This window comes from Plectropomus leopardus, chromosome 24 (assembly GCF_026936395.1).
Source record: "Plectropomus leopardus strain MGB_pleo_1.0 chromosome 24, ASM2693639v1, whole genome shotgun sequence".
Taxonomy (NCBI): Eukaryota; Metazoa; Chordata; class Actinopteri; order Perciformes; family Serranidae; genus Plectropomus; species Plectropomus leopardus.
In genome coordinates, this window is record NC_142199.1 from 18,134,336 (window position 1) to 18,154,956 (window position 20,621).

The 20,621-nt window shown below is 38.6% G+C and overlaps 4 non-coding genes and 1 pseudogene across 4 annotated transcripts; all 5 read right to left on the reverse strand.

Moving 5' to 3' along the window:
- Nucleotides 1-2,684: 2,684 nt before the first annotated feature.
- LOC148185534 (uncharacterized) lies at nt 2,685-4,767 on the reverse strand (annotated as a pseudogene).
- A 6,582-nt stretch (nt 4,768-11,349) lies between these two features.
- Nucleotides 11,350-11,455, reverse strand: LOC148185535 (U6 spliceosomal RNA). Its single transcript, XR_015775966.1, has one exon. It is a non-coding gene; the product is annotated as a U6 spliceosomal RNA (small nuclear RNA).
- Nucleotides 11,456-18,035: 6,580 nt separating this feature from the next.
- Nucleotides 18,036-18,106, reverse strand: trnag-gcc (transfer RNA glycine (anticodon GCC)). The gene has a single exon. It is a non-coding gene; the product is annotated as a tRNA-Gly (tRNA).
- Nucleotides 18,107-18,351: 245 nt separating this feature from the next.
- On the reverse strand, nt 18,352-18,424 carry trnav-cac (transfer RNA valine (anticodon CAC)). Its single transcript has one exon. It is a non-coding gene; the product is annotated as a tRNA-Val (tRNA).
- Nucleotides 18,425-18,550: 126 nt separating this feature from the next.
- Nucleotides 18,551-18,622, reverse strand: trnad-guc (transfer RNA aspartic acid (anticodon GUC)). Its single transcript has one exon. It is a non-coding gene; the product is annotated as a tRNA-Asp (tRNA).
- Nucleotides 18,623-20,621: the final 1,999 nt, after the last annotated feature.

Below are 20,621 nucleotides of genomic sequence, written 5' to 3' on the forward strand. Positions count from 1 at the left end.
ATCATACCTTTGGACACCTCCGTATCAATATATGCATGAGACTCATGCACTCATCATCCTATGCTGCTCTCAGTAACTCAGTAACTTTCACTTGGATTAACATTTGGCCAGGAGTAGCTATACTCTCACTCAACGAATAGAGTACCTTGTCCACTACTACCCACAATGCAGCTGGACAGTGTGTTTGTGTCCAGCTCAGAGTTGCATTTTTCCCTCAGATGTCACGGCATGAGATGGATGTGTGGAGCTGCACTATGTCTGAAAGATATTCCCCGCAGTAACTGTGGGGACAGAAAAGGACAGTGTGAAGGTCGTCCTGTCCACTCTGCATGTCCTCTCTGCTGGAGTCGAGCAAACACTGACACCACTCAGCTTATCAGCTCTCTCTGCGCTCACCACATCCTCATGTCTTTATCTCATCATCAAGGGAAACTTTCAGCAGTCAGACGCGACAGAGACACATCGTGCGTGTTTGTATCTACATCCGTAGAACATCCCCGGCATGGACTCTGCCTTGTCGTGGTGCTGGGGCTTGTGTGCCTCAGTGATCCAGACTTTCAAAGATGTTCCAACAGAACAGAGCATACTCCTGACTTCACAAACAGGAGTATGCTCTGCTCTATTGGAGTGTCTTTGAATGTCTTCTGTGGAGAGGCCAGACCAAAGAGTCTGACGGAAAAAAAAAACTTGCCCCTACCACTTTGCGCCCCCTTGATGCTCTTAGCTGAGTGTCCCCTCGGGTCCAAGCATTTACTTTTACCGTGCGTACCCACCAAACTAAATGAAATCGCGTCGCGCCGGACGCTCCAGTTTTGACGCTCGTACAAAAACCCCAAAATGGGACTCGACGCGCGACGAAATCGCGCCGCGCGTTGAGCCCGCCCAAACAACAACATTTCTTCCGCCATTTCATTCTCTCGTTGACGATCGCTGCACCACACCTGCTCTGGAGAAGTTCCCAGCGTCATCTGCGGGCTAGGCGCCGACGTCGGTTCTGGGTGCATGCTACCCTAAGGAGGCGGCGTGAGCTCGGCGAGTTCCACCGTCTCCTGCAACAAGGAACAGGAACTGTCGTACAGCTCTGGGTGAGCGGTGACGGCGACGATAAGCTGCTCCTCCATTGATTAGATTTTGCGAGGGAACACCAGGACGTCCATACGTCAGCATGTCGATGACGATCTCAACGCTGATAGGCTGTCGCGGCGCGTCTTCACGCGACGACGCCGCAAAAGTTCAATTATTTCAACTCGAGCGTTGGACGCGAGGCGTTGGACGTGATGCGAATTTCGCGTCCAACACACCGCACAATCGCGTCCATCGCGTCGCCCGGCAAAATGAGGCGTCAAATCGCATCTTTGCATTGACTTTGTATGTAATCTTGAGGCGCGATCATTTTTAATCGCGTTTGGTGGGTACGCACCGTTAGAGTGTTCAAATCAGGCCTGGTCGCCTGAATACCGCAGCTAGGAATAGAATAGGACTCCGGTTCTATTTTGTGGGTTTTCTCTCTGAATTGGGGCCGTGATTAAGAGGGACGGCCAGGGGTATTCGTATTGTTGGCTAGAGGTGAAATTTTTTGACAGACATAAGACAGACAATAGCGAAAGCATTTGCTAAGAATGTTTTCATTTATCAAAAAAGTCGGAGGTTCGAAGATGATCGGACACCATCGTAGTTCCGAACATAAACGATGCCAACTAGCGATCTGGCAGCGTTATTCCCATGACCCATTGGAACAGCGTCCGGGAAACCAAAGTCTTTGGGTTCCGGGGGGAGTATGGTTGCAAAGCTGAAACTTAAAGGAACTGACGGAAGGGCACCACCAGGAGTGGAGCCTGCGGCTAAATTTGACTCAACACGAGAAACCTCACCCGGAACCAGGAAAAGATCCACAGATTGATAGCTCTTTCTCGATTCGGAGCGATTTGTCTGGTTATTTCTGATAAAAAATAAGACTGCGGCATGTTAACTAGTTACACGGCCCCTTGGACAAGGTCAACAAAGACAAGGCTCTCCCAGTCACAAGGGTTTATGCAACAAAAAGCCCCACATCAGAGCCAGCTGTGAATTCCTCTGATCAGCTAACGCTAAGATGCGGGGTTGACTGGAACACCCCGAAAAAGCTTCTTTTTTTTTTTAAAAAAAAGAAAATAGTTCATTGTTAATTGTTGCTTTTGCTTTGTTGTTTTTTTTCCTTCACTCCCTGTAAATAGTTCCCCCTGTGTCATAATTTGACTTTCTTCACAGGGCTGTCTAAATAATTCATTTTTGTAAATAGTTTTCTGAATTGTGTGTAGAAAGTTTAGTTTGTCTGTGTTTGCTTGTATATAATATTTGTGAAAATTTGTGCAATTTATCACTAAAGATTTGTAAAATTCGATTTCCGTTTTGTTTTTTGTTTTGTCTTTATGGTCTCTTAACTATTTGTACATTCAAGTTATGTCACTGCAGCCTAAATATCCCGATAGCCCAGGCTGTGCTGAAAAGAAAAAGGTGAGGATATACGAATCAAAACTTGGATAAACAGCTCAGTGTTCAGAGGGTTAAAATCTCTTCTTTGCTTTGTTTTACATGTTTAAAGTAAAGATCCATTCATTCAATTTACAACAGATATGTTGCTTATTATCATTAAAACCAGAAACCACAATCCAAACAGTAAAAAGTGGAGACCAATTTTGATTGTTTCTATTTCAGCTTTATTATAGAGACGATTGATTACTGGTTGATATAGATTTAGAGTATAATAACAATCACGTAAAAATGATGTCATGAAAAACAACTCACACTCCTTCAAATGAAATTAAAAAAATCACATCATCATCTGATTTCAAATCAAACATCAGTTCAATAAAACAAGATAAAAGTCCGTCACACGGACCCACAACAGCACAAAGAAAATACGCACACAAAATGTACAATATATACAGATATATCTGCACGCTGTCAGGTCAAAGGTCGACTTCTGAGCTGAGAAACGATTACAGCTGATTGTAGCTTCCCTTTTTACTGAATGTATTCACATGAAGAACTCATTTTCTACTAAACATAACTATTAACACAAAAAAATGTAAAAACAAAAACAGAATTCATAAAAGAAAAAGAATAGAATCAAAATTCTGAAACATTTCATTCAAAGTAAACCATATCCCAGCTGTATATTTAAAAACCACATTTTTTAAACATTTTTATTTTAATTTTCATCGTGAACTCAACAGTTTTAATTCGTAACAACTGTTCCACCTGTGACAGACACACATGCTCTGTATGTTTGTCCGGTTTTGTCCTGATATTTGATTTTCATGCACTCTTTCTATTTCAGCATCGTTAAACACCATTTTTACATAACCACTAATTTGCCAGTTTTTGAAGATTTTAGGTGTTTTTAGGTCATTTCAGTGATAGCTGGTCCTGGTCCTCCGGTTCACAGCGACCACGATGACACAGAGCGTCAGCAGCAGAAGGCTGAGCACTGACCATCTCACTTTGTAGAAGGTGGAGTGAACCCCAAACGGATCTCTGTACTGTAACACTGTTTTGCTTGCTGACAGACACTGAAAATGTTCATCCACAACTGCACACCAATACTCTCCTGTGTCTCTCAGTGAGACATTAGAGATAACCAAAGAACCACCTTCACCGTACCTTATTCTACTCATCCCCCTTAAAGGCCATATATGAACAGCTCTGCCTTCTGTTCGGTTCGACTTGATGAACCATTCAACCCACCGCCCCCTTTCCCGATCTTTGCACCTGAGAGTGACGTTTTCTCCGTCTGAGAAGAGCTCTACATCAGGAGGACCAAAGTTAGGACACACCAGGAGATAGTACTTTTTCTCACTGACAGGAGTTTTACAGACGTACACACCTGAGTGGTTTAACGTCAGTGATGAAACCACCAGAGAGTAGTTTTGGTCCACAGTCTGGTTTGGTTGTTCAATGCTATTTACAGTCCAGCGTGGGAGCTGGTCATCACTGAAATCAGTGAGAGCGCACGGTAACACGGCCGTCTCTCCCACTGAGCGATAGATCATCTCTGTGAACACCTTTAACACTACAGAGTCACTGCTGACACACTGCTGCTGCTCCATCAGCAGACAGCTGAACTCTGTCTTGGCTGTTGTTGTGAAATTAAACACGTGAAGAGCTGATGTGTCTTTATTCAGTTGGTATCTTCCTCCAACATCGTCCATCACTGATGTCTCATTGTCCCCAAAGACTCTGCTCCATATTTCCTGTTTAAATCCAAAGTCACGTCTGAGCCACAGGACGTTCAGATTGTCAACCACTCTGTTACATGGCAGAACCCCTGTTCCTCCAGGTGTGATTTCAAAAACTCTTCCTCGACGCACTCTCCTGCAGACGATGACAGAGCTGTTCTTGTCATGTGTGACTCTGCCGTCGGTCCAACACTCCTCTCGGTACAGGCCGGAGTCTGAGTGGGTCAGATTGTGGATCTTGTAAGAAAAGATATTGTGCGTGCTGATGACTGAGAGTCGTTGTTTCAGGTCTTCAGGTGCTGTGGAGTTGTGGGACCAGAGGTCAGAGGTGTTCCACAGGACGAGCTTCTCCTCACCAACAGACCTGGAGATCAGGCAGGAGTCGGCCTCCTCGGGAGCTCGAAGGTGTAAGAGTCCCGTTCCTCCTTGATGCTGATGAGTTCTTGTGCATGAATGTTGTTGATGAGAGCAAACAGCAGGAACCAGAGCTCTGTGACTGCAGCCATTCTGCTCCGAGGTCTCCGTCTGAGAGTCCGTCAAACACTGACACCTCACAAACTCAACCCTCATCACCAGCTTCTCTCTGCGGTCCCAACAACGTGACTTCTTTATCTCATCATCAGCGGAAACTTTGACACATCCAGCTCTTTATCAAGTCATCTTTGTCAGTGAGGCTGTCGTGTCTTCAAACACACATTACTGATGAACTGAAATGATTTTACAGAACTGGGCTGGTTTAAATTGAGTTTGTTTATGCCTCACACAGACAGGGTTTCGCATGCATCTTAATTCCCTTTTACTATCCAAAGCACCTTATTTACATATTAGATCCAACCCTTATAAATTGACTCTAAGCAGAAGCACAGAGAGTGAACATAAAGCTCCTGCTTTTCTTTGTTCCTTTGACCAACCACATGGTCAGCTAAGACCTTCCTCGCTCTGCAGCCATCTTTGATCCAGCATCTTGGACCTGGCGTCTTGTTGTAGCCTCTGTTATTGTTCTGTTCTTTTTGTCTCTCTCTCCACACACAAACACACACATTTACACATCCACACTTGTACATATACATAAACTAAACACAAAAAGTAAGGAAATTTGTGTTTGGTTGGTTATTTCTTTGTTGTAGTAATGTTCCTTGGCAATAAATCTTTTACTGTTGGAAAGCCTGTTTATTTCCCTTTTAAATACTATACTTGTTTTGGAAGTTATTATCACAAATTCTTAATGTGTACTATACCTATGAACCATTTTTAGATACTTAAATATTTCCATTTCATGCAACCCAAATAAAAAAATATACTTTTTTAACAGATAGAACTTTCTAATGTAAGTCATTTTCCAAGCATACAAAAGAATTATTTCACTGACATTTATATTAATTTATCATCACTACACAGTCTTGAACTAAATAATTCCACTCCAAAACATTTCAAATGTACAGCACACAACCGGATATTTTAATTACATCCTAGGCACTAACTGTCTGGTATCTATAACGGCCACGAGGAATCACGGCGATCGTGTTATCTTGTAATCAATCATGTCAAAGACCTATGACAAGAAAATACAGCCAGCTGGTCGGTTAAAGAGTCTGTTTATATTTAATACATCCATGACATATATCACAATTCAATGTACACAAATGCTAAAGCGTTTGTGTGGGTTTACAATAATTAACATTCATCCAACCCATAAAGCGTAATATTACATAATAATAGCCCAACTGCAATTCAACTTTGCAATATAAAGCTTTAATATCAATGTTTACTTACCTCCGCTGCACAGACATTAGTAATACATCAGACGTAAAGCTAGTACTTAATGGCTGATTATCAATTAAATATAAAAACTGACCAGCACCGCTGTCATTATATCGCTGATTAGCTGCTGTTGTTAATAATCTAACCCACTACGAGCAGACTACGAGAGGAATACGCGTGAACGAGCGCTGCTCACTTCGTGCACTCGTGTGCCATTTCTGTGAGCGAACCTGGAGCGAGCCAGTGAGTCAGCGTTAGTGCTCGGGTACAGTCGGTCGCACTCAGCCGTGTTCGGCTGTCGTTCATCACTTCTACGCACACTCTATGGGTCAGTAGATCCGGGTATTATACACTTTTCATGTCATTCTATTCACAACCAACTGAGCAGAAACAATCTCAAGCAGCTGAAAGTTCCGGAACTCGGAATGTATGGTGATGTCATCTGTCTTTGATGTGAGTGTGATGTCACAGAGGAAACATTCGGCCACAGTCTCAGAGGTTCTAGTTTACCTAAATATCACGAGATATTGCACACTTCTCACGAAGCCTCGTAACGAATGTTCGATTGTTATTTAAAGTTGATTTTTGAAAATCAAAAAATCAAATATTGTCAGGGGTATGAATAATTTTGAACATGGCATTTTTTGGGACTCCATTAATAAAATACCCCAGAAATAAATATTTTTTTGAATTTTGTATTGTTGTCATTCGTTCAATTGTTGGTCACATATAACTGATACACAAATTTGAAAACATCCATTGATTTCATCACTAGATGAAAAATCACAAGATTTAGCAAGGGTATGAGTAATTTTGAAGACGACTGTATATATAGAAAAACTAATGAGTGCTTGTGAGGTAAGTATGGTCAGGGACTGAACAACTTTAAAGGTCTTTAAAGGTTTAAAAGTCTGATGTTACATCATTTTATATAATTAAACCTAAAAAGAAAAAGTCTTACTGCTGACCTTTTTATTTAGGATTTTATTCTGCTTGGTTCATAGTCTTCTTTTTTTGTTTTAGACTCTAAAATACTAATTTCTCTCCTGCCTTCTGGATAACCCTTTATTTTAAAACTGTATGGAGCTTAAAAGTTAAGATATCACCTAAAGCTAACCTTTGTATTTTAAAACAAAAAATGATTTAAAAAAATCATGTTTCAGGAGAGGTTTTATTATCATTCATCATTAACCCTATAAAGCCATTTGTATCATATTTGATACATTCTATGACCTCCATGTCATCCACATTAACGTTACTGAAGGCTGTTTAACGGGCCATCTACAGTCTGAAAGGCTGCTGGGGACTGCAAGCCGTTCACCCTGAAGAGGAGTGTTAAAAATGATGTGTGTGAAGAGGTCGTTCAAATACCTGCTCCAACCAGCAGGGACGGAGCTGAATATGGATATTCACACACACATTTAGGTCCCCTCTTGGCAAATATTGAAAAATTTAACCAGAGGCCTTAACACATCATTTTAGGATGATTTACTGCATGACCAAGTGGGGACCTTAAAAAACGTCCCCTGTTGGTGAATGTGTAACAACATGGAGGTTCCCTGTTATATGGATTCACAAATGCACGCACACACACAAGGGAAAAAGAAAACTCAACCTGAAAAAATGCTTAAAAATATCAATCTGTAGACTTGATTTTAAAAATACGGTTATGATAATTATAGCACAAAAAACAAGACACACACACAAATGTTAAAGTTTAAAAAGAACAAAAACAAGGAACTTACTGCTTGAAAATAAAAAAAAAATATTTATAATTAACATATAATTATAGTATTTATATCACAAAAACAAGACAAAACACACACACACACCAAAAGAAAAAATCTCTTAAAAATTATAATAATTCTGTAAAACTTAGTAATGTAAAAATTAGTTTTAAAAAAGTGTAATTTTTTTCACATATAATTATTATATTTTCAGCACACATACACAAACATGAATTCATTCATTCTAAATTCTAAAGTTGTAAATAATTTAAATAATAGCATATTAGTGCTTATTGTCTATTACTGTATTTCTTTACATCTTTAATTTTACAAATGTACTTACTCAACTTACTATACATTAATGAATTATTTACATTTTTTGCACTTACTATTACTTTTTACTTTAATATTTATATTTACATACATTTGTGCTGGTACTTATTTCTGCTTGTGATAATTCTCTATCAGTGATTGAGTGACTGTAACAAACCAAAATTTAACCCCTGAGGATCATTGATCATTGATCATTGCTCTGTCGAGCAGCTCCGGCTGCACAGATACTAAAACTGGAACCAAACAGAGAAGATCCACCTGCTACGGCAGTATATTGGGGTCCTCCTTTTGGGGGACAAAAAGAGCACAATAACTTGAAAAATCATTAGAACTCCTGAGATGAATGTCACAACTTTTTGAGCAAAAAGTCAATTTTTCTGAGTTTATAAAGTCGCAAATTAGTGAGGAAAAAAAGTCAGAAAAATTGATTTTTTTCTGTTTTTTGGGGATCAACTCAGAGAAAAGCTAACTTTTTTTTCTCAAAATTTGTGAAAGAAATTTGCGACCTTACAAACTCAGAGTATAACCTTTTTACAAATTTTCCATTTTAATCCAAGAAATTTAAATTTTTCTCAGAAATTAGTGATTTTTTTCACAAATGTCCAACTTTATAAACTCAGAGAAAGACTCTTTTTTTTGCAAATTTGCAACAACAAAAGTAAACCTTTTCCCCTAGATCAAATTTTAAATTAATTTTTGTTTTTAAATTCTAATAATTGTCTCTCCCTCTTTTTCTCTTTTGTGGTGCATTTCTTACCAAAATGCTAATTGCCGTGTTTTTGAAAGAAAACAAACTGCTCACGTTTTTATGGTTGAAATACCTGTGAAAGGCATCTGAATGCAGTGAACTGCTGTTGATGCAGGTTTTGGAGGATTCAGTTCAGTTCAATAAGGAAACTGCATGGCTTGTTTTTATGCCTTTGACATCAGACTTTCAGGTTGTTCATTCGTCCTGTTCTCCTAAACGCAATATTTCACAAACAAATGGAGAAAATTTAAATTTGTGTCAAAGACACAATATAAAATACATGTAATTATCCTGTAAAATTTACTATATCTGCAGTACAATTCTAAGTATTAGAAAAATAAGTATGTATATTTGAAACTGTGTCACAAATTTAAAAAACAAAAATAAAAAAATTGGCATAAAAACGACAACTTGTTGGAGCTGTTTTTGACACATGATCATCGAACAGTCTGAGACTGAAACCACATTACAAAGACTTTATGAACATTACGAAGCATAAGATTAAGTTCAAAATAGAACATTATTCATTCACTGTGGGAAGAGGCAGAAGCTGCTGGTCCACCTCTGATACACCTCAGCAGCGGTAGCAGCTACCTCCGCTCAGCAGCGGTAGCAGCTACCTCCCGCTCAGCAGCAGCAGCAGCAGCTACCTCCCATTCAGCAGCAGCAGCAGCTACCTTCTGCTCAGCAGTGGCAGCAGCTACCTTCTGCTCAGCAGCAGCTACCTCCCACTCAGCAGCAGTAGCAGCTACCTCCCTTTCAGCAGCAGCAGCAGCTACTTCCATTTCAGCAGCAGCAGCTACCTCCCACATTACAATAACTATAATAATTATATCACAAAAACAAAAACACACACACACACACACACCAACAGGAAAGTTTGTTGGAAAGTTTTACATATAAGTATTATATTTGACAGCACAAACACACACACAAACATGAATCCATTCATAAATTCACACAACACAATCTTCTCGCTGTTGTTCCAGTTTTAGTGCACATGTTGCTTTTCTGTTTGGAGAGGGGGACACGAAATAAAACTGGAACACAGACAAGGTTGTGTTTGAGTCCTAACTTTGACATTTTAGGACAGATTTTAAGGACACAGTTCCTCTCAGAGGGTTCCTCTCACTCAGAGCCTTCTGAATTTCCAGATACAGATACTAAACCTGGAACCAAACAGAGAAGATCCGCCTGCTACGACAGTATGACAGCTACCTCCCATTTTGCAGCAGTAGCAGCCATCTCCCACTCAGCAGCAGTAGCAGCTACCTCCCGTTACACAGCAGTAGCAGTTAACTCCCATTCAGCAGCAGCAGCAGCAACCTCCCATTCAGCAGCAGCAGCAGCTACCTCCTGCTCAGCAGCAGCTACCTCCATTATCCACTGCTCATCTCCATCATCTGAGGAGCCTGACTTTATTTGTTTCAGCAGTGGAACCAATCACACAACTAAAGTACATTTTTACTTTAGTTTCAGTGCTTTTGTACCAAATTTAGTAATGATGTTCCAAATTTAGTAATGATGTTGGAAATTAAGTAATGATGTTCCAAATTTAGTAATGATGTTCCAAAGTTAGTATATTTGTTGTTCCAATTTTAGTAATGATGTTACGATTTAAAAATATTTTTGTTCCAAATTTAGTAATGATGTTCGAAATTAAGTAATGATGTTCCAAATTTAATAATGACGTTCCAAATTTAGTATATTTGTTGTTCCAATTTTAGTAATGATGTTACGATTTAAAAATATTTTTGTTCCAAATTAAGTAATGATGTTCCAAATTTAGTAATGATGTTCGAAATTAAGTAATGATGTTCCAAATTTAGTAATGATGTTCGAAATTAAGTAATGATGTTCGAAATTTAGTAATGATGTTCGAAATTAAGTAATGATGTTCCAAATTTAGTAATGATGTTCCAAATTAAGTAATGATGTTCCAAATTTAGTAATGATGTTCCAAAGTTAGTATATTTGTTGTTCCAATTTTAGTAATGATGTTACGATTTAAAAATATTTTTGTTCCAAATTTAGTAATGATGTTCGAAATTAAGTAATGATGTTCCAAATTTAATAATGACATTCCAAATTTAGTATATTTGTTGTTCCAATTTTAGTAATGATGTTACGATTTAAAAATATTTTTGTTCCAAATTAAGTAATGATGTTCCAAATTTAGTAATGATGTTCGAAATTAAGTAATGATGTTCCAAATTTAGTAATGATGTTCGAAATTAAGTAATGATGTTCCAAATTTAGTAATGATGTTCCAAATTAAGTAATGATGTTCCAAATTTAGTGATGATGTTCCACATTTAGTATATTTGTTGTTCCAATTTTAGTAATGACATTACAATTTAAAAATATTTTGTTCCAAATGAAGTAATGCTGTTCCAAATTTAGCAATGATGTTCAAAATTAAGTAATGATGTTCCGATTTGAACTTATTTGTTGTTCCAATTTTAGTAATTATTTTCCAATTTAAGTAAATTTTTGGTCCAATTTGAATTATATTTCAATTTCAGTATGCACGTTCCCATTTTTAAAAAACTTATTTAGGGTTAAAAATAAGGAACGCTTCACGAATTTGCGTGTCATCCTTGCGCAGGGGCCATGCTAATCTTCTCTGTATCGTTCCAATTTTAGTATATGTGCAACCGGAGTTACACGATAGTACTCAGGGCTCGGTTTGGAATTTAACCAGGTCTGAGTGAGGGGAAAGCTAATGTGACGGTGGTGGAGGAAATCAAGCTTTAATGGAGTAAAACTCTGCTTAAACAGCTGTAAAACAGCATTTATAAGAGTGTAGAGAGGTATGGAGTGTGTGCTGGGAGATCTAGGGGGGTACTGACCTGCTTTGACCCGCTTTGATCCACTTTTCATTTTTCAAGACGCTCAGGAACCAGGGGGCTGCTGGGAAAATATTCAAAGAGCCTTGACGTCAGAGAGCGGGGATTGGTGAGCTGTGGGCGAGAAAACAAAAAGATCAACTTACAGCCCCCCTCCCCCGACATCCCCCCCTGAGGACACACACAGAGGGACGGGGGAGGGGTACAAAGAGGTGGCCGAGGGGAAAAAACAGAGACAGAGAGGGACGGGGGAGGGGGACACACAGGCTGAGACACGAGATCTAGTCTTTCACTCAGACAAACACGGAAGCGGCGACGTCCTCAGCTCAGGACAGACGGTTTGACTTCAGACAAACACGGAAGCGGCGACGTCCTCAGCTCAAGACAGACGGTGTGACTTCAGACAAACACGGAAGCGCCGACGTCCTCGACTCATTGACTTCATGTGGAGCTGCAGCGTCCACTCCTGGAGCTGCTGAGACACAGAGGACAGAGACACGAAGGACACAAAACGCACGAGGAAACAGAGACATGAAGGACAGAAACGTACAAGGACAAAGACATGGAGGACAAACACAAAGACGGAGACATGAAGGACAGAAACACACAAGGGGACAGAGACATGGAGTCCTGTCCTGCAGCTTCATTCATGTCTGTATAATGACGTTTGTGTTGCAGCTAAACTGATTTGATTAAACGGAATAAACTTTCTTATATATACTATATACACACACATATATATATACACAGTGTATATATATATATAAATAATCCATCTTTTATTTTGTTAATTTACTTGTGTTGTCTATTTTAACGTATTATTTTTTAATTAAGTAAAAATCTGTATTGTTATTTACACATTTTAATGGCTTTTTCAAAAAATGATAGATATATGAATGTAGACGCCTGATTGGTGGGTGCCAAATTGGGGAGGTCAAGATCCGCAAATAAACATATCTATTTTTTTCTGTGTGTGAAAATCGGTTCAGAATTAAACAAGTTCCAGTTGATTTTATCATGAAATCTGCTTTTTTAAATTTTTTTTTAATTGATATTTTTTCTGTTTTAAACTACGGTTCATTTTAAAACTCTGAAAAATGATCGTTTCAGTATCATATCTGAAATAATTTCACATAAATAAAAACTTCCTGTGGTTTGTCCTACTTCCTGTTTACATTTGTCAAAATTCCCGTGCAGTTCCACTGACTCACCAGCAGGTGTCAGCCTGAAATTACACATACAACAATATGAAAGACCACAGAGAAAGAACTGACTGCTTAAAAATAAAAAATAATTTAAAGTTTGAAGTAATTATTAATTATTATAACAAATGAATAGAATAGTGTCACAAGAACAACACACACCTCACAGGAAAGTGTTAAAAAAAAAAAAACAAGGCCTGAAAAAAATCTATGAAAAAATAGAATTATTCTGTAAAATTATATATTTTTTACATATGATCAATAAATTTAGAGCACAAAAATACACACACAAAAACAACATGAATCCATTAATAAAATCTTCATATATTTGTAAATAATTGCATACTAGTGCTTACTGTGTATTACTGTATTTCTTTACACAAAAAATTATGTTTTCAGCACACACACAAACATGAATCCATTCATAAAATAGTAATACATTTTAAAATAATTTAAATAATATCATACTAGTGCTTATTGTCTATTACTGTATTTCTTTTCATCTATAATTTTACAAATGTACATACTCAACTTATTATATATGAATGAATTATTTACATTTTTGTACTAACTGTTTACTCTTATTGCATTTTTATTTTAACATTTATATACATTTGTGCTGGTACTTATTTCTGCTTGTGATAATTCTTTATCAGAGCGACTTTAACAAACCAAAATTTAACCCCTAAAGATCAAAAAAAAGTATTCATTATTCTCGTTGACCGTCGGGTTAAACGCCTTTTTTGGTCCTAAACTTCATTTAAACTTATTATTTTTTTACCAATTTTCATACAATAACTTATTTAGAAAACACCATGTTCATGTTCAGCTTCACGGAGAGAAACTGTGTCCTTAAAATCTGTCCTGAAATGTCAAAGTTAGGACTCAAACACTGTCTTCTCCGTGTTCCCTGTGTGATTTCAGGACAGATTTTGAGGACACTGTCCCTCTGAGAGTGTCAGGGATCCGCCTGCTGCTCCAGTTTTCACTCAACGTCCACAACACGTCGTTCAAATCGCGATGCAGCTAAACTGAATCGTGTATTTGATGATTGTAGCTGATATTTCATGATCTTACCGTCACGGTGTGTGTCCGGCGGCGGAAGGCTGCACGCTCACTCACACTCGCGCTCGATGAGAAGCACCTGTCGATCATCAGCCGTTGATCAGCGGTCAGCCAATCACAGGGCCCGCTGCGTCATGACGTCATGCAGCAAACATTCCAATGACGACACAAAGCAGCGCGAGTCAATAAATGAGAATAAAAAAAATGACGTAAAAGTCATTTAAAGGCGCATTGTTGCTCCTGAAAATGAGTTTTAGGAAGGAGAAATAAATCGTTTTTAAAACGTTAAACCTTTTTTTTTTTTTTTAAAGGAAAACATCATTACAAGTTAATTTTAAAAGTTTAAAAATATTTTAAAGAAGAAGAGAGAGATGATTGGAAGTTAATAATAATTTAAAACATAGCTGAAAAATATTTTTGAGATTCGAAGTTGATAATAAAAAGGTTGATTTTTTTTAAAGAAGGGAGATGATTAAATGTTAAAAATATTCTTTTAAAAAAGTTCAATTATTTTTTTAATAATAATCATCAAATAGTTCAACATATTTTTGGAAGAGTCAGGGGGAGATGATTGGAAGTTAATATTTTTAAAAAATAGTGAAATTATTTTCTTAAAGGGAAAGATTAATTTAATTTAATAATAATTTTTAAAAGTAGTCTTAAAATATTTTTAGAGAGGGAGAAAGATTATTGGAAGTTAATGATTTTTTCTAAAAAGTTCAATTGGTTTTTTTTTTATAGAAGGGAAAGAGATTATTGGAATTTAATAATAATAAAAAAATAGTTCAACATATTTTTGGAAGAGTAAGAGGAAGATGATTGGAAGTTAATATTTTTTTTTCAAAATAGTGAAATTATTTTCTTAAAGGGAAAGAGATAAATGGACTTAAATATTAATTTTTAAAAATAGTTTTAAAATATTATTAAAGAGGGAGATAGATTATTGGAAGTTAATGGTGTTTTTTTTTTAAAAAGTTCAATTATTTTTCATAAAAGGGAAAGAGGGTAAATGGAATTTAATATTAATTTTTAAAAATAGTTTTAAAATATTTTTAAAGAGGGAGATAGATGATAGGAAATTAATATTTTTTAAAAAATGTTTTAAAGTGGGAGACAGAGATTATTGGAAGTTATTGTTTTTTTTAAATAATTAAATTATAAAAAGTTGAAAATCATTTTAAAAGAAGACAAAGGAGCAATCTTAAGACAAAGTGAGAAACTCCTGCACACTTTCCTGCTTACTGCTGACATATTTCCTGAGTGAAAAACATTTCAGTCTAGCACTTCAGCTATAATTATTATATCAGGTAAAAAAAAGTTGGAATTTAGTTTAAAATACATAAAGAGAAATTAAGATCAATAAGTAAACAGATCCAAACTCATCAGAAAGTGTCGCTTTGTGACGAGCTTTAATATAAAGTCTTTGTTTTATTTTTATAAAGACTTATCATTTTTTTTATTTGAATAAAGTTTTTTGTATTTGTAATAAGACCTTTTTTATTTTTGTGAAGGCTTGTTTATTTTTGGTCTTTTTTACTTGGATAAAGTCTTGTTTATTTGAATTAAGACTTTTTAAAATATTTGTATATAATCTTTTATTATTGTTATAAGGTCTTTCTCATTAATATGTTTTTTTAACTAAAAAGACTTTTCTTTTAATAAAAGTGTTTTTTATTTCTATTAATATTTTTTAGTTGTTCAAATTCTTTATTTGTATGTACCTTTGCTAATGTAAAAAGCATTTTTTATTAGTATAAAGCATTTTTTTTCATTTGTCAAAAGTCATTTTTATTTGTAGTCTTTATATATAGATATCTTTGCAAATGTATGAATTCTGTTTTAATTTGCATTAAATATTTTTGTAAAGTCTTCTTTTTAAAAATTGTAAATCTATTTAAAGTATTTTTCCAAATGTATAAATAGTCTTTTTTAAATGTATGACGTTTATTTGTTAATATGTTGTAAGCGTTGATAGTGGTTTTAATACATGATAGTGACATATAAACTGCAGCTTTTACAGATGTTGAGAGTTTAAAGTGTCCATTTTTGAGAATCTGTTGCTTCTTTGGAACACCCCTGATAACGTATTGATTTTTTTCGTTGATTATTTGTCGATTAAAATGTCCTTTTGTAAATGGAAACTGTGTTTTGTCCACTGCACATTGTTCAGATGTGACTGAAGCTGAATAAACTCAAAAGTTTCTCTCAGTTGAAGCTGAAATGTCCCCAACATGTCCAAAAGAGGAGACGCCATCTCGTACGTCCCGGTTTATTCCGTTACGAAAAAATCCGAAAACTTCCAAATATCAGAGAAAAACATCTAAATTATCTAAATAATCATCTTTATCTAAGTGTAGTAGATGATGAGGGGGCGTGGTCAAGACGCGAACGATGTAGAACATGTTTTTCGGTAACTTTGAGGTGGTCGATTGTTTTTTAAGAGGCCTACATTTTGTGAATCAGAACCACATTAATGTCGAGCGGTCGGGCAAAAAACGAGTCTGCCAAGTCCGGACGAAGCAGGCCGCAATGTGAGCCCGAGTCACCTGAGAGGCCGGGTGCTAATGAAGAGTTGCTACGTAGCATTAAGGTAATGATGGTCGACCAACGTACTGAAATTGTGGCAAAATTTGAATCTATTATTGTAGAGCTAGTTAAAAAGGCGGTGGCGACTGCTATCAAACCGCTTCAAGAAAAAGTCTCCTTGCAATGTGGCACTATAAGCGACTTGGAGCGCTCGGCTAACGAGCATTCGGACCAGCTAACTAGCATGCAGGAGACCATAACTAAGCTATCTGCTGCGGTGGAGTCTCTGGGGAATAAATGTGAGGAACTGGAGGCACGCTCTAGATGGCATAATATCCGACTGGTGGGTCTGCCTGAGAGATCCGAGGGTCCCCAACCTACAGAGTTTATTGCTAAACTTTTAATGGACTTGCTGGGACTCGACGAGCCGCCCGGGCTCGATAGGGCCCATCGCACACTGCGTACCAAACCAAAAGAGGGAGAACCACCGCGCCCGATGGTCGTCAGGGTGACACAATTTCAAGTGAGGAATGCTATCCTACGTCGTGCTGGACAACGCTCCCCCCTGTTATACAACGGGAAAAGGGTGTATATTTTCCCGGACTTTACACCAATTGTGGCCAAGCGGAGGGCGGCTTTTGCCCAGGTGAAGAGGGAGCTCCATGCCTGTGATGACGTCAAATTGGGCCTCCGGTATCCTGCCACTCTGCACATCACCATGTCTAGCGGCCAGACGTACAGATTTGAAGACCCGGATCAGGCCCTGGAGTTCGTCAATAAGAGACTCAAGAAGGACCCGGCCTCGGCCCCAGTGAATGACTGATTCTGGAACCCACTTGTGCCCGTTGGCTCGGTTTGTACTTTTGTGGCAATAGGCTTCACATCTAGCAGGTAATACAAATGGGATGCTGCCGTTGTCCCGTTTATGGACTGAATACGGTAGTGACTGTGTATTGACTGTAAACTTTACGGCTTCATCTTGACCGTATTGGTGCTATCTGTTTTTATTTTTATTTATTTATTTATTTATTTATTTTGTTGAATTCTCATTCTGTTTCTTATCAGTCTTTCCTCTAGACAACGTCTCTGTCTCTGGAGAATGCAGTGTTTCTGAACCTGCTTTATTTCCGTTTCCTTCTTAACCCATGGCACCATCTTCCGTTTATTATTTTATAAATTTCTATGTGGGACAGCCCATATTTACATTCCCCGAGGTCGTTTAGTAGTGGGGTTAAGCTGCTGGTAACGACAGGTTCTGAAACTGCAGTTTCAGTCAAGGTACACTGACTAGGAATGGAACCCACCGGTATTGCATAGAGGGCTGTTTCTCATGAATATCTCCTTGTTAGTATAGTGGTCAATATCCCTGCCTGTCACGCAGGAGACTGGGGTTCAATTCCCAAATGGGGAAGTTACAGTCCTTTTCAAACATGCTGCATCACCTCACCTCATCCATGTCAAATGGCTCAACAACATTGCTGAATTGGCTGCAAAAGTGGCAACGAGCAAGAGCACTGTAACAGTCATTTCCAGATGGCCCATTGAAAGACAAATTTGAGGTCATGTAAAAGGCCCTTCAGTACAATTTCATTGGAGCAAAGAATTCTTGCATTAGCCGGGAATCGAACCCGGGCCTCCCGCGTGGCAGGCGAGAATTCTACCACTGAACCACCAATGCTATACATGTCGTTTGATAAAGGCATGTTGTTTCCGTGCTTGTTTGCCTGTGGTGGAAATGCAGGCCAAAATCAAGCAGATGGTTGTCGCTAAAAAGCACACCACCACACTTGTACTCCCCCTGAGGGCCACGTTTAGGGACATGTTGGAAGTTGCAGATCTTTTGATCATTGCCAGCAACAGCAGCTAGTCATGCAGCGTCAGGAAACGTGTGATGTTTGAGATATGATCACGAAAATATCTCCTTGTTTCCGCCCGGTTTCGAACCGGGGACCTTTCGCGTGTGAGGCGAACGTGATAACCACTACACTACGGAAACGCCACAGAAGTTGTTGTGCTGCATACAGTGACAATCAGATATTAGTCGCTCATGCTTGGTTAATAAGTGCTGAAAGTGACACAGACGAGGTGAGGCGACGCAGCATTTTCGAAAAATGCAACTAATCTCCCCGTCGGGGAATTGAACCCCGGTCTCCCGCGTGACAGGCGGGGATACTCACCACTATACTAACGAGGAGATGTCTGTAGGGAATAGCCCTCCACGCAGTGGACGCAGGTCCGATTCCTGGTCAGTGCAACACCTTTTGGCAAGACTGAAACTGCAGTGTCAGGTTTGATATGTAGAAATAATTGCTTTAAAAAAATCAGTAGGAGAAAACAGCCCAAATTTCCTTGCAGTTCCTGTGTCTAGGCTATTCATCTCGATAGGTAAGACACACTTTGGGCCCTGACACACCAAGCCCACGGTCGTCCGACGCTCAATGTCGGACCGTTGGTGAGCATTTGTCGACCTAGGTTTGGCTATGCGTCTTGCACCGTTGGCGTCAGTCAGGCATTGATGGGCCTTGTCCTTGTGCGGGGAAAATGAATACAATCATGGTCAGGCTGAGCCTTGCAAACACATATAACTCTTACTTGAGAGGGAATAAATCTTGCAGAGAAGTACCTCCTGCTCAACATCAGCTGAACCACTGAGGCGACTGTTGATTGTAGAAAGAAGGAGGCAAAAACACAGACCCTGTCTACATCAGTTGAGCTGAGGTGCAGCAGGTGAACAGCTGTAGGTTTCTTGCGATCACAATCACTGAGAGCATATGTTGGTCATCACACATCACCATCCAGGCTAAAAGAAAAGGACAGAATAGGCTCTACATCCTACGGAAACGTGGCAAGGCTACATTCTGGAGCAAGATCCTGGTTAACTTCTACAGAGGAGCAATAGAGATTATTCTGTCTTAAACCCCATCACGAGTTGACATAGTTTGTGCGCTGCCCACGACAGGAAGGATCTGCAGCGGGTGATTGAAACTGCCCAGAACATCACTTATTCCCATTGACAGCTTCAGTGACGTGGTTGACGTGAGACGGCTGCACGGGGCCCAAAGGATGCTGAGAGACAACACCCACCCCAGCCACCTTGCTGTTCACCCTGCTGCCATCTGGCAAAAGACTCAGAAGTATCTGCTGTCGTACCGCCAGACTTGGAGGAGCTTCATTCCCGAGGATGCGGAACTCCTCTTTAATCTTTAAAAGATGTAGACGGATTAGGGACAACTTTCAGCACTGTCACATGAGCATTGGTGACAACCATTCATTTCTGTCTTTGTTCATGTATGAACAAGCATGGGTTTCACTCTTGATGTTTTCCTGTGTTTTGTGGCTCGTTGGCGCTCCCTGCCACCCGTAAGTCGAGCTCATACTTGGTAGTGATGGCCAATCACCTTGCCGTCTGCTACCAAGATTTAACCAATTGGCGCTCGTATCGCTACCAAAAAATGACTGCTGGCTCCCTCTCTCTCCTGAATAGAGGTGTGAAATATTGAGTACTAAAACATGGCTGTCTGTTAGCCTTTTAGCACAACTTTAAGTCTATGGGTTGTTTGAATTGGTTTTCAGTAGAATGCCTTAAATAAGGTCAGTAGTAAACACTGACTAAAGATATTCAGATGATTTGTTCTGCAAAATAAAATATGTAAACCTGATTTTTGAACTTTAGCATTATAAGGCTAAATCCAACAAACACGTGTTATGCTACGAGTGTAGCGTGATAAGGCTCGTTAAACATTTAAACTTGTCCAATGCCTTGTAGCCAAACTACGCGGTCAAAGTCTGCTCTGGTCTAAGGTCCCAAAGCTCTGGGCCACACTGCCTATGAATACCCGAGAAGCCACCTCGCCAAATATTTTTGAAAGAAAACTAAAAACATATCTCTTCTGATGATGAGCCTTTTTTTTCCCAAGTTTCAGTGGGTTAAATAATAATTTTATTTGAGCATTCATTTTAATATTTTGCTAATGAAAGCTGCTTTACAGCAAACTTAGATGTGTTAATTTACAAACATGTAATCGTTCATTCATCTCTGATTGCATGACTAACATTTTTAATTTCATTTATTTCGTTTACTTTTAAAAGTTTTGAATACTCAGCAGTCATTCCTTTCTGGAGTGACAAAGAAAAAGTCACTGTAGTAATAGTAAGTGTGGGCCCCTACATTACATTCACTTTGTGCCGCCATG